This window comes from Syngnathus acus, chromosome 2 (assembly GCF_901709675.1).
Source record: "Syngnathus acus chromosome 2, fSynAcu1.2, whole genome shotgun sequence".
In the NCBI taxonomy this organism is placed as follows: Eukaryota; Metazoa; Chordata; class Actinopteri; order Syngnathiformes; family Syngnathidae; genus Syngnathus; species Syngnathus acus.
The window spans coordinates 8,736,139-8,750,702 of record NC_051088.1 but is presented as its reverse complement, the minus strand read 5'-3'; the positions used below and the strand labels follow the sequence as shown (position 1 = coordinate 8,750,702).

General features: G+C 40.1%; 1 protein-coding gene across 2 annotated transcripts in view; it reads left to right on the top strand.

Moving 5' to 3' along the window:
• LOC119119674 (plexin-A1-like) overlaps positions 1–14,564 on the top strand; it is a 158,110-nt gene that overhangs the window by 10,264 nt on the left and 133,282 nt on the right. The window lies entirely within an intron of this gene.

The following is a 14,564-nucleotide window of genomic DNA, read 5'->3' as shown; positions in this document are numbered from 1 at the left end:
AAACCAAGTGTACTGTTTGTTTATAGCAAGCCTTGGCTTTCACTTTTATAGTGACCATTTATATTCCCAACTTCCTGACAGAAAAACAGGAGTGTGATTTTTATCTTTTCATCAACATCACAGAGTCATTTTTTTAGGCAGCCCTGTCTTTATCAGTGGCTCATAACTTGGGACCCACATTTTCTGATTGTTGCGGAGTAGTGACCCATTTTGTTAAGAACAATTACGCATTTTCTTTGTTTAAAAATAACATCTGAAAAGACATCTACAGTATGTTACATTTATAAACACAGTTCGAACTGAGATTAACACACTGTCAAATGCATATAGCTAGCTATGACATCTGTTAACCAAAGGCTGAGATGCCCCATAGTATTTGTTTATGGAGTAGCTAGAGCACATTTGTAAAATGGGTCTCCAACCCGCTTTTGGGTCTTGATCCACCAGTGGAGAATCACTGGTCTAAAAAATAACCAAGATCGAAAATGATCTGTCCATCTAGCCCTCCATCTATCCGTATTGATCATCTCTTATTCACTCTCCACTAGTCTGTATTGTAGCAACATCGAGATTTGGATTTCACACCGTTCACTCCGTATTCTGTTTGTTCAAAATGAAGTTTCACCAAGCTTGTTGAATTTCTGTTTCAATTTCAAGTAGTCAGGCCTGAATTCGTTTAGTAAGCATCAACATGGTGTCTCCATTAGATTGTCTAAGCTGGAGTTTTGACACAGACAGCCTGTGGAACTTCCAAACAATCTTGTTTCTTGAGCGCCATTCGTTCCCCTCCATTCATTCTCAGCGACCCTGTTTGGGTTCTGGAAACGATTACTGTGCCAGACGGCCCAATCAGATAAGGCAGCAGCAACTGCAATGGGTCATGGGCAAGGGTTATGGGTCGAATTCCTCGCTCCCTGATTAAAACCACCCTTTGCTGTGTTACATGCTAAACTGTCGCTGCTGTGTGGGAGCGCACAAAACCGAAGTGTTGCACTTGGAGGATGATGTCACATTGACTCATTCACTGTGTTGTCTGTCCTTCACTTTTGTTCAACAGAAACAAGAAGGGATGTTTTGGGTGTTTTTACTGAACCACAGAAAATTGCAATTTTTTTTCCCACATTTTCAGGGTTGAGTGATTCTTAATGTACTGCGCCCTGTTGACATCAGTTATTAAAAAAAGAAATCTCTAGGCTGTAAATGTGTGCCAAAGCAACAGGTGTTGCTAAAACTCTAACCAAAAAGGCTATTTTAGCCCACCAGGATACTGCAGAAAGTCATTTAAGAGAAAAAGTGTTATTGCTTGAAGCAGAAAGTCACTTTCATAAAGACTGTGAATTCAAAATCAAGTTCATAAAACAGTAAAAATATGTTTTAACAAAGGGGGAAATGATGACAAAGAAGGCATGCTCTTCAGAACAGTTTTTGTTATGCATAATTTTTAAATATCAGTCTTTGTGTAGCCATCCTGACTTTGCCTCGTATGTAGCTGCTTTCCTCTCAATGTCAAAACTGCCCTGGGGCAGTTGTAGGCCAAGCCCGAACATTGGTGATGCCTATTTATATAATTCCTGTTTCAATATTTATGGCACTATCTTATACACTGGGATCCACAGCTCTGTTTTTTTTTCCATATTTTGTGGCTAGGTAAGAGCAGCTCAAGAGAGCCGGGACAAGGAGCACATGCCTCATTCATGTCTGGGCCTCAGGTTGACGGTGTTATCTTAAACTGTATCACCTTAAGTGTTCACACACGCAAAACCATTTGTATGTTGATGATGTGTGGACTTTTAAGTCCTGTTTAAAAGAAGCATGCCTGTGGTGAAATCTTATATGGGCTACATTGAAGGGGATTACTTCTCAACTGCAATGAGTATATCAACTCTGCTCAAACATCTGCGCGTGTGTGTGCGCTACCCTACTCCAGAAGTCCTTTGGGGAAATGAATTGGGCTGATGCTGAGAGGGGCCAGATTAACTGATTTTATCACCACAAATGGGACTTGTTTTCACAATCTTAGGAGATTTCCTTCTCATTTCACTCACTCGCTCTCAAACACATACACACAAACACATGCACAAACACACACGCCATTATCATGCATGAGTGTGATTCTACCTGTTTACATTCTGTCACTGTTTAAGGATGCACCTTTTCAGTTAGATGTTACGAAAACTGTATGTAACATTTGTCCTAGGCAATGGGAGTCTCTTGTCCATTTTCCCGTCATGAGCAGGCATGCATCTGTTCTAGGTGGTAGGCGATCAATGAGTAGTGACATTGGATATCATTCTTCAGCTCCTAAAGGAAAGAATAGTCAGTGAAGAGATATACAAAATTGCCAGGTTGACCAGAAATTGAAAACTTGACCTATGACTCAAACTGAGATCTGTAAAACTTGCAAGAATACAGGTATGCAATCTCACAAATCCTTCTTGCACACTTGGGACTACTACAATTGCAAGCTTTCATAGGTAATAATGATAGATGGGTAAAATAAGGGATGAGTGTGTGTTTGTGTGTGTGTGTGTGTGTGTGTGTGTGCGTGCGTGAAATACTCAACCAAAGTAACTGGTCAAGATGGAGCTTGATGGAGCTGTTGAGCGCTGTCAATCTTCCCATGTGAAGTGAAGAGTTCAGCATCCCGTGGGGTTTTGTCTCCCGGTTTGAAGTTGACATCATGTTTACAGTATTAGATTGCTGCCTCCGAGCAGACATGCTGAGAGACATTCTCAGTCTTTCTCTTGGCGCGAGGCCTTTGGATGATCTCACGGCCCCGCTGACCTTCAGGCCCACGGGTGCTCTCTCCAAATGCCTGAAGGAAAACCATTTAATGGCAGAACTTTTACAAAGACTGAAGCCTTGTGTGACTAAATATTTCTTCAGCGGCAGCAGCAGCAGCAGCAGAAGGTTTTCAACTGTGAATGAATGATATGACATGATGATGATTCACGGTGGGGCGGTATTTATTTGTTTTCTCGCTTGCCCTTGGCAGGAACCACAGAAGCCGGGAAACATCAGCAGCACCTTGGGTGTGTTGATTTTCCCCATCTGTTCATCATCAATATGTTCCAAAATACAGATTTATGCTGAATTCCTGCTGCTCACCTCATTAGACCTGTTATTGCTTTTCTGTACTAAGAAAGTACTGAGACTAGTCTTCATCGTACCAATTGTGTACTTCCTGCTTTCATTACAGCATGACTATGATCAAATGCAAAAAGAAGGTCCATAAAGGTGTGCTTGGGAGAGTTTGGTGTGGAAGCACTTGTGAGCCCCGACCTAAATCGTATCAATCACATCAATAAATATTATGCCGACTGACTGTATTGTCAAAATTTGTACAGACACACTCTAAACTGTTGGTGAGTCTTCTTAGAAAAGAGTGGAAAGGTGAAGTTTGACTTTTTTTTCCACTTCCCCAAGCTGGAATGACCAGATGTCCAAATGCTTTTGTGTCCAAAATGATTAACATTTTCTGAGAGATCTCCTATATTTACCGGGACAGCTAAATCACTGAGGTCATAATTTCAGAAACTCTTATAGCCTGCCAAATTCTGGACCACGTTCTTGCCCCCACTCAGCTGAATTATTGCTTGCAAGCATTTGCCTCAAGGTTTACAACAGCAGTGAATGAATATCTGTTACATAAAAAAGATGAGAGGAATAAATTCAATAAGTAACATAACAGAAGGAACTGTTTCATAATATACTGTAATAATTGTCTCCTTTTCTTATTATTAAACATTGATGGGCTTCAGAAATGAAAGTCACACTTTTAGTTTACTTTTACCTTAGTTGACTTATCTATGTATGTATGTGTTAGGAAAGGCAACTCAGAGAAGGGAACGATGACTAAAGAAAGCAATGTTTTTACAGGGATAAAGGTACAGGGATAAGAATGTGCTGCATTTGTGGACCAAAGTTGAACTTGTCAAGATTTATTCCCTCTACCCCCTCCCTGCTATCTTTATTCCTAACCTCACCTTGAATGTCCATCTTACAAGGATGTTTCATCACACATAACACATCACATTACAGTGGTGGATGACAGCCATCAATCAATGATGTGGAATTTTAATAGATTGTTGTAAAACAAAGTACATTATTAATACAAGTTTAATTTCCATTAAAAATAAAATTCAGCTCTGGTACTAGAAACAGCGCCACCCCTGGTCATCAGTTTAACGCAAGCGGTACACATGTTGGCACACACTGCAGGAAACAGTCAAAGAAATTTCACTTTGTTGATTACACTGTGGTGACACTCTTGTAATAGTTTGCCATTCCTCAGAGGGAAATTGTCTTTGCATTTTTGCTGGCCTACAGGGAGGTCAGAAGTTAGGTTCAACTGCAGGCCGCCTGCACACATAAGAGGCGGGTTAGACCTTCTTCCCCCGCCCACCACCCTCCAAGGCTGGGGCCTTGTATGCTGTCAGTGCTAACGCTTGTTAATCACAACCAGAGTCAGCAAGCTGCATCATCCCATCCAACTGCAAATGGTAGGGCCATAACAATCTTCCCTGTTCCTCTGTGACCAACCTTGTTTTCACATTGGGTCCAGCTTTTATTAGCTGTGGAGTTACAGCATAGAACCAAAGCATGTTGTTCATTTAGTATCATGTAGCAATTCTAAGTGTCTGTAATGTGTAGAGGAGAGGTTATTGGTGGTATGACGTATGGTGAGAGACAACCGCTTCAGAAACATTACAACCGGCTTGCATTATGATGAATGACGTGTTTTTTTTAAATGTACTGCCAAGTCATCAAAAGGTCATTTATTTTTTGACCACAGATACATACAAAGCAGTCATTGTTAGTTAACGAGATCATTTTTTGTCCACAGGGATTTTTTTGGAACTATGTATAAGACATAAATTCTGTGAGGAGATACCAACAGTTCAGCTTTTATTTCATGACACATATTAGTAGGAATCCTTATGCGCAGATCCAGGAAAAGCAAAGGTGGTTGGTTTTAAAAGCAGCCAAGGAGAGGAGGTGTGATAGGTTAAACACTTTGGATTTAGTCAATCTGATCTTAACATCGGCATGAACTTTAATAAGCACTTTCATTTATATTAAAGATGCAAATGTAGCCTTTGCAAGGAGATTGATATGCATGAAGGAAAGTGTGTGTGTGTGTTCCTGTGTGTGTGTGTCAGGGTCCTCTGTTCATTAGCCCAGTGTAATTGTGTTAGCAGTGTTGCTTGCAGGCCGGGAAGAAAATATCTGTGTTTAAAGGTCACATCAGAGTAGCTATGACATACGAATAGATGACACATGCATTCAAACCCGGAGACATTGTGGCACATGAGCGTGCACGGGCATACACACACTCGCACGCACATGCACTAACACTGTCCCTCCCTGTGATGCACATGAAGACACATTTCACCAAATTTGTGAGGGTGAGTGTGTTGCATATGCCCCATCTTGCCTTAAGGTATGCATATGTATTTGTGTGCATGTGTAGGTGTGCGAGGGCCCGATTGGAGCGACACTGTTTAATCAAGTGTAATATGGCTTGGCATCTGTGTTAAGGCCGCTGAAAGAGCAGTTGCATTATCTTCTGTGTACGTGTGTGTGTATGTGTGTGTGTGTGTGTGTGTGTGTGTTGACGTTATTGCTGTGCATGTGCTTTGCAGCACTTGATCTTATAACGAGATGAATGCAGGATATGCCAAAGAAAGCTCTCTGACATACAGGCTTTGAAGAGAGATTAGAAATAAATAGCAACATAAAGCACTGCAAAGGTACATAAATACCTAAACTGCAGTTCAACGTCTGCCACACTGGAGGCATGTGAACCGCTTGCTCCTCATTGACAACCAATTTAACATTCTGGTTTGAAAAACTGTTGACTTGTTGCGGTCCTGTCAACCTGTGCTTGTTGTTTTGGGTTAACGTAGGGTACTCGTGATGAGAGCTGCTAATTATAGCCCCCTACTATTTTATTGTTAGAAATTATTGCATCAATAATCTGATGCTTTATTCATCGTTGCCTCGCAGGCAAATGAACTTTTCCGGGCAGAGTTTGTGGTCAGCTACAGAGTAGGTGCTGAAGGAAGTTCAATTTCCTGCTGCAATAGAGTTCTTTGTGGCTGTAGTTATGTGGTTGAGAATTCATGATCAAAACAATGAGGCCAGGAAACATCAATCCATTTATTTTCTATAGTGCTTGTCTTCATTTGAGTCGCAGTTGAGCTTGAGCCTAGTCCAGCTGACTTTGGGTGAGAGGCAACCACTCATAAATAAATTGACACTTTACCTGCATCAGGAGAGCATGCAAAATTCTCATAGGAATGTCGGAGCAGAGATCTGAGGCCCAAACGGCCGGACTGTCAGGAAGACATGTTGCCACTAAGTCTTTGTGGTACTGTATTGTCAAATATGAAATTAAAAGGTAATGTAAATAAAATATAAAATAATTTTAAAAATATATAGAATAGGGTAATTAAACTGAACGTCACACTGCCTTTAAAGTGTGCGGTCTAGTGAGTGATCCCCGTTTGCCGCAGAACAAATACAGTGATGGAATCGCTCCATGTTTCTCTCGTCATTTTGTATTTGTGTTTGACTGTCCCATTATAAACAGCTAAAAGTGCATTGGTGAGTGGGCCGCATATTAGGAGCTTGCTTGTAAGTCAAATTTTACCTCACGACACAAAGCTATAAACTCACAAAAAACTTGCAAACAAATAGAGAATGTTCATGTGTGTGGCAAGATGGCTGAAGGAGCTCTGGGGTCAAAATGGGGTCAAGAATAGCTTCTTGTTTTATTAAAGGCTTTATCCAAGCAGCAACAATAAGTCTCCTGTAGAGGTGATCACTAAAAAAAGCTCTGCTACTTGTATCGTGTACATATCAGTACATCATCCATTTTATATCTGCAAGATTTTTATTGCTATTTATGTCGCAATATAGCTTGTCCTCATCCGGCTCACGTGATTTAATCTGATGTCGTAAAATGAGAAGGATATTGGTCGTTAAAGGCGGCTTGGCTCCAATGTCTCGCAGATCAGCCGTTGTCAAATTAGTGTGTTTACGTCTTCGCCTTCCTAATGGTGGCTGAACATTTGTACTGACAGCTCACTTTACAGCCAGCGCCGCAGCCGCCACAATAAAACAGGCATCTAATGCAACTCCACTATAAAGATGGATGGGATGGATCGCTAAAGCCTCCAAATAGGTGGCCCTTGATTTTCACGCCGTTTCGGAATTTTATTCATCAATTTTGTCATTGTGTGTTCTGGTATTGTTATTATTTTTCTGCATTTACAAACATACAAACAAAAACACTGTGGAGTTTTTTTTTTTTAATGCAGATTTAGAATAATGGACTGTGCCATTTTTTCCCCCACATCATCATCCCCCAATGCCCCCTCTATCTCCCTCCTAGTACATCCTTCATTGTTCCCTCTCATTTTCTTAAACTGCGAAATTGCTGTTCTGTGGTTAGCAGCCAGCTTCGATTATCTCCGCCAAATTCCCTGATAAAGAAGTGTGGTTTTGGCCTATTCAAGCACTTAAAGCCCCGCTAAATGGCTTTAGCTCCAGGGTCCCTGCTTTGGAGACTCTACACACACACACACACACACACTCACTCACACGTATCCACACACACACACGCACGCACACTATCATGACTGTGGTTATGCACACATAGACGCACACAAACTCATTTCGACACTCCTCATGGGAGCTATTGCTGTGTTGATGATTTGTCAGCACATATTTAATATACAGTAGTGTCAGTTTTACATGTGCAATGTGTCTAAAAAGCAACAATAACAAAATATATCTTGGTCTGCCCCAGGACAGCTTCAATGTTTAATTTACTTTTAGAACAATGACAAAGGTGCACTTGGTTTCAGAATTTGAAGCTTACCTGAACGAAATGTGCAAGCCCAAATATCAAGTGGCTAGGAAGCACTCTCTAGAACCACAACTGTTTATCCTAACAAAGGGGAGGATGCACTAACGTGGACAAAAGTTGCTATTGACATTTAGATAAAGGACGCAAACAACACCATCAGCCACTCAACACCACTCGTGAATTTAAGGTCTGAGGCAGTTATTAGACATGTTGTTTTAGCACTGCTGTAATGACTGTAAGCAGTTTATTCCAGAGTGATTCATTCCCTGGCCAAATATTTCACGAAAGTGAGCTAAAAATCATATAAGAAAGCTGCGAAGGACCTGACAAACAAGGACATGTCAAAATCATTCATGTCAAAGCTTGACACATTGTTTTGTTCCAGTGCTTATTGAGAAGCGCATTTTACATGTTTAGGTTGCTGAAACAAGAAACATAGTTAACCCTTTATCTTCTCCTTGATAATTCCAAACCTCTACACAACAATATCAATTGGAGCAGTTCTTGATCGGTATTAATATAAAATGACAAAAGCCTGAAAACTTCAAATGCAATACATCATACTCACCAGAGATTATTTATAGACACTTTATTTCATTGTCCCTCCCTTTGAGCAAGCTGTCTACTCTGAAGTGTCAAATAAATCCTTTTCTGATTGAAACAAGCCTGCCAGCAAGTGTTGGCTGACCTATGCTCACAATGGCCACGGAAATGAGTTTTTAATAAAAGTCTGGCTTACATGTTAAGAGCTCTTACACATATAATTGCTGTCAGGATTGAACTGTATCTATTAAATCCTTAAATCCCTTTCCTGATGGAGGTCTCTGAGACGGAATGAGTATATTGTTGAGAAGACTCGCTCAGATTACAAATGATTAGGACTCAACTACACAGCTCTCTGTGAGTTAATGATGAGTTCACCTATCCTCGTGGGCGTGCGTGAACATTATTGGTCTGGAAACGTTATTACTACTGTGTAGGTATGTCATCTAACTAGAGAATACAGGATCTAATATGAAGGTCTAAAGAGCAGGTGTCCAACTGAAGGCCACAATGTCACAATGTCATGTAATGTCACATGGCTAGCAAATGCTTGCGACTTCCTTTGACTTCTGTTAAAAAACTACAAGTAGAAATCATAAAAATGATATTTATCAAATGCAAGGCCAACAAAACTAGCATTGTAGACAAAGTCAGAGCAGCTTTGCTTCTGGCTAGTGAACATACAGAAATGGGTGTATAGAAAATGAGATTTTTGTTTGGATTTTGTTCACTTTCTGCACTGATTTTTGGGGTCTTCTTACACTGCAAGCAATTTTACATTTTTACTGTTACAACAGGTCGTCTGAGGGCCGCCGTAACTACGATATAGCCGATGAAAACAAGTTTGACAGCCCTGTTTTGACAGCTGCTCTGTCATCACTTCTCCTCTTTAGCCAATACAATGAGTTGCAATAAAAGTGTGGGCGAGTGTGCAGTAAATGTAAAAAGTTTAAATCTGTGTGTTTGTGGGTCGAATGTTAAACTGCTGATGTATTCATATGGTGGAATATGACCGTAAAGGCACCACTATTTTTCAGCCGCGTGGTACAGAAGCCCACGCCAACTCAAACACTCCATACCACATTCCCTTTATTACATTGGACAATGGAGGAGTTATTATTGCTAGTATCGTATGATTACTTTGTCTGTAGCATGGAGGTGAAGTAAAAAGTTGTGAATGTACTGATGGAATTTGCTGTACAATTTTGGTATGACACAGGGATGATTAATTCACTTTTAAGACAGGTCTACCTCTAGAATGCGCTGATCCAATTTAGGATATGTTTTTCCAATGGAAAAGGTCTGCATTCTCCTCAGTGCCATTGCAGTTTATTAAGCTTTCTTTCTAAGTGATGAAATTACGAAACAACATAATTTCATCAGTTTTGAGTCAACATAATTTCATCAGCCACAGAGACGTTTTCACTTCACAAGATCACAAAACGGCTGTAGTCATTGCTGCTGAAAAAGAAAGGACTATTGCAAAGAAGATGCATAGCATTATTTCTGATAAAGACAATTTAAATTTACTTTCTCCTCTTGTCCATTATCCTTCCTGCTTTCAGCAATCAACTGTGGGCCGCTAGCCACACACAAATGACTCAATTTTTGTAGGCAGCGCAGTGCACTCTGGCTTTAAAAGCTGCTGCATTTTGATTTTTGGACAGGTGCAAGTTTCCTTTAGCATATTTGAGAATTTGTCCCCATGCCAGAGTAAGCGTTTTTGTGGGCCGAGGGTGTTTTCTATGACTGACACCAGCTAAAGGCAGGTCTATGCTGTGGCGCAAGCATTGTAGCATGATTTTGGTGGATTTTATTGAGACGCAGACATCTTCTGACGTGTGGTGGATGTCATTGAATTTCATTTGATTCACAAATATGACAATAGTATTCGTCAAAACCCTCTGATTGAGGATCCGCTTCCATTGACCTGGAAGCAAGTCGACTGTGTTCACTCCCACCATGGTGCAAACACCCGTTTCTACCTGCACTCTAACTCCACCCATGTCCATCCACCCCTGTAAAGTAGTTGTTTGGGAGATGCAACAATTTCTCCCGACAGGACCATTATTCGTGTAATCAGTCACATGGCTGATTTTGATGTCAGCTCTCAGCGTTTATAGCCAATGTAGCTAGTGTAGGCTTGATTCGTGGTCAAGACCCCAATACTTTTGTGACTCACTGCCGACAAGTCAACTTGTGCAAGTTAACGTAAGTGAGCTGGGTCTTCATCAACCCTCTCCATGACTCTCAACATTATAAACAGTCAAGAAAACGGACGGCTATACAGACAGACAATGCCTAAATTCTCAGGAGAACACACTTGTTCATGAAATCATTTTTATTTATTGAACATACATAGAACATTAAATATTACGGTAAAGTGTGCAGGAGGAAGTGAGGCCCTTCATTTTGTCCTGTGTATGCGTTCATGACAGGCAATCCAACATTATTTCATCATAAGACACTGTTGCATTGTTTCACATCGGTTAAGGTTGTCTATGTCCAGAAAAATAGCAGCTTATGGTCACTGGTGGAGTGGTGGTTCATTCATCTGACTTCCATTCAGGCAGCATGATTCAGTTCTCACTCAGTGATAGCACTGATGTGAGTGTTAATGGTTGTCTGTCTCTATATGTTCCTTGTGATCGACTGCAACCTGTCTAATGTGTCGTCCACATTTTTCCCCACAGTCAGCGAGGTAAGGCTTCACCTCCCATGTGGCACTGAACAGTATAAGTGGTACAGAAAATGGCTGGATGGCTGGATAGATGTATCAGTATATCTAATCATGTTGGACAAATGTTCAAATGATGTTTTTGCTGGCAGCTTGTGTGACTATGGAGCTATTCAACAAATTCCCCATCCATTCCGTCTCTCATCCAGAGAACCAGAAGTGGAGGCTGTGAGTGGACTCCATCTAGCCGTATTAGCAGCTAGTCAAAATGTCTTTTCAAAAATGGATTCCAAATCAAAATCTCCTCACGTTCAAGAGTCTGTACGCTTCCAGTGCCTCTTTGCAATCCTCTCCTGACCTGTGCTGTGACTTTAACTTTGATACCATCTGTTACACGGTGCATGATGTTAAATAAAACAGATCAGACTCAGATATTGAGTGGCAGTGCATGTACATTTTTTTTTAAAGTGATAAACCTTTGCAAGTGCCCCAAAATGCATAAAATGAGCAGCATGTTTCAGAACAAGCGCATCAAGCAAGCATTGAGTCCCACTTGTCAACTATTTCTTATGCTGCTGATCATGTGTTGCAAGCTTAAGGGTAACTTCACGTGATTCACATTCCGAATGACCCACGACAGAGCAGTTGCTAAGAGGTAAATACGGTTCAATCCGTGTAGGAATTTCACATTTAAGCCGCAACATCAGAAAAAAAATTGCAATGCATAACATACTTCATTTGGTCTTGTTTCGATGTTTTTACAGTTCAATTTGTCAAGACAAAGTGGAAATGTTTGCAATGTAAACTTTTATGCATCATGTGATATTGTTACTTTAAAAATTCTGCTTTGTGTTGATCAATATCTATGCATGGACTGATATTGAGATGCGCACAGTATAGTAAACAAGATGGTGTGTAACAAAAATTTATTTTGAGTCAAATTGTAACATTTATGATTCACCTCCTTGAATCGTATCGCACCCCGTGTATCGAGATACGTATCAAATCGTAATTTACGAGAATTGCGTTCCAGATATAAATCTTATAAATCTGTTTGACGGTGATAATTTGTAGTTTCCTTGAACTGAACTTGGACAGACTGGATTTCGAGACCTTTTACATATTGCTGCATATTAATAACCATGACAAAAGCTACAGCCGTACCATATTGAATCCAATCTTAATCCCACTGAATCAAACCGAATCAAATGGTTCCATTTTAAAATCTTTCTATCCTTGGATTATGTGGTACCCCATGTATCGAGAATCATATTGAATCATCTAATGTGGAGAGATGCACAACTCCTAATAAACAAGATTAGATAGAGGCAGGGTGTGCACTCACATGTTCGCTATGATTTTTGGAGGTAATGGATGTTGGCTTCATGCTCAAGAAGTGCTTTGTATAAATTAGTTTAAGTGTTTGGCTAAGGTCAGACACTCGCTGGCAGCTATTAATCAACATTGAACAGACTTGAAGTGTTCCGCAGCTGTATTGAATGTGTCAGATGAGTTGCGGCATGTCCTCGCATGCGCAGAAACAATATTTCAAGGTGGAGATCACGTCATTTCAAATTTGATTAATAATGACTTTAAGAAATGTTAGCTTCAGGTTCAAGAAAAACTCTAAAACAGATTTTTTTCTCTTTCTCCATTTTTGAGTCAAACTCAGAACGCCTGTGCATGGCAATAATTCTCTCACTTGAAATGTCATATAGCTCTGCAAAATAAATTCTTGTTGAAATTGTAAGATTAATGCTATGGCTAACAAACATGAGGGAAATCCACAAATATTCTCTTTTATGAAGTCAATGACCGGGGGTTACCATGGCTAGCGCAGGTATTTTATTCTCCTTATCACATGGCCATACTACTATTTCATTTCAAAGCTAGTGCTGAAATGACGCTGAACTGATTTAAACTAAGATAAAGAGCAAATGCAAGTTTTGCAATCAGTGTATAATGTATCTTCTTAAATCACATACAACACACTATTAAGAAATATTCTTTATTATTGACACAAATGAAGACATGCAATTGCCGTCACTCATCTAAAAATAATGTTTTTTTTCTTTTTTTTAATCTGGAAATCTTGTCCCATTTTCTCTGCAGCAGTGTTCATATAGTAACTACATCTGTAAACTCTGTAAAACCTCGGTCTAATTTGGTCATTAAAGAACAACTTTCAAATTAAAAACTTCTTTTGTTCTACTTCATAGACATTTCAGTTTTCTCTTCATCTTCTTGTCCCACTTTTGTCAAACGTTTTACTCACATCTTTTCCTGTACGTGTGCTCCATTTTCATTTATTTATAGAATTTGTTGAGGACAAGATGATGAAAATAGCTATCCTGTCAAATAATTCTTAAACCTGCTATTTGTTTTTAGTTTTTGTGAACGTGCAGGGGACTTGTAAGCAATAATGACGCATGAGTGAGTGCGCGTGTGTGTGCATGCGTGAGTGTGTGTGCGCGTATGTGGGCCGTGTCGTAATGTCACATGTGCATATGATTGAGTTAGTTCGTGTCAGAGGATTGTGAAGTCAGTGGGATGGGTGCGCGTGATTGTGAAAAGACGCTCCCGACCGACCACATACTTACAGTACGTGTTGTCTGCTCGCATTTTGTCTGTGTGTTTGCCAGGGACTCTAAACAGGGTCTGTATTGTCCTGATAGGGTTGGCAACAGCGCGGTGATCTGGACCACTGTAATCACGGCTGGGCCCGGGATGAAAGACACTATTGACAGAGTGAAGTGTCTGAAGGGAAGCGAGAGAAAGGAATGTGTTGAATTAGAGAATGGGAAGCACCGAGTGAGAGAAGAGACATTAGTGCACTTTATGAAATTAATTTTGGCTAGCAGGTTTGAAATGATTTTCAGCCAGGTTTCCATCATGTGTTACAAATCTATAAAGATTAGTGTGCAACAGTTTGGAATAGTAAAATTTGATTTACTAGCATTATAGCTATTTAATTAGTTTAACATCATAGCGACCTAACAGTGTAATCAATGGATAGTAGTAAAAACATTTTTTGTTTGTCACCTTCCTGGCAGAATCGAAATAAGCATGCTGTTTGTTCTTTACATTCTGCTGCAATTTCTTATCCGTATGCCTCTGCACACATCGATTCATTTTATATACACACACAACTAATCACAGAGTACAATATTGAGCAACAGCCTAAACATTTAGACAGCCTGTGAATATGCAGAATTTCAGATGATTTAAGTGAAGGGGATGAAAAGTTTCTTGACCTATTGCGGTGGGGACAAAGCAGGTTGTTGAGGTGGAGGGAGATCTGTATATGCAGCAGTTGAAAGGTATGCTGATCTGGGTGGGTGGAGTCAGATAAGTTAGTTTATTAATACAAGTGTTTGTCCTCTGGGGATCCGATAATGATTCGTCAAAGTCCTTTTTTAGTTCTTGGTGGTCAGAAAGGTTATATCAGATGGTTATGGAGAGAGTGTA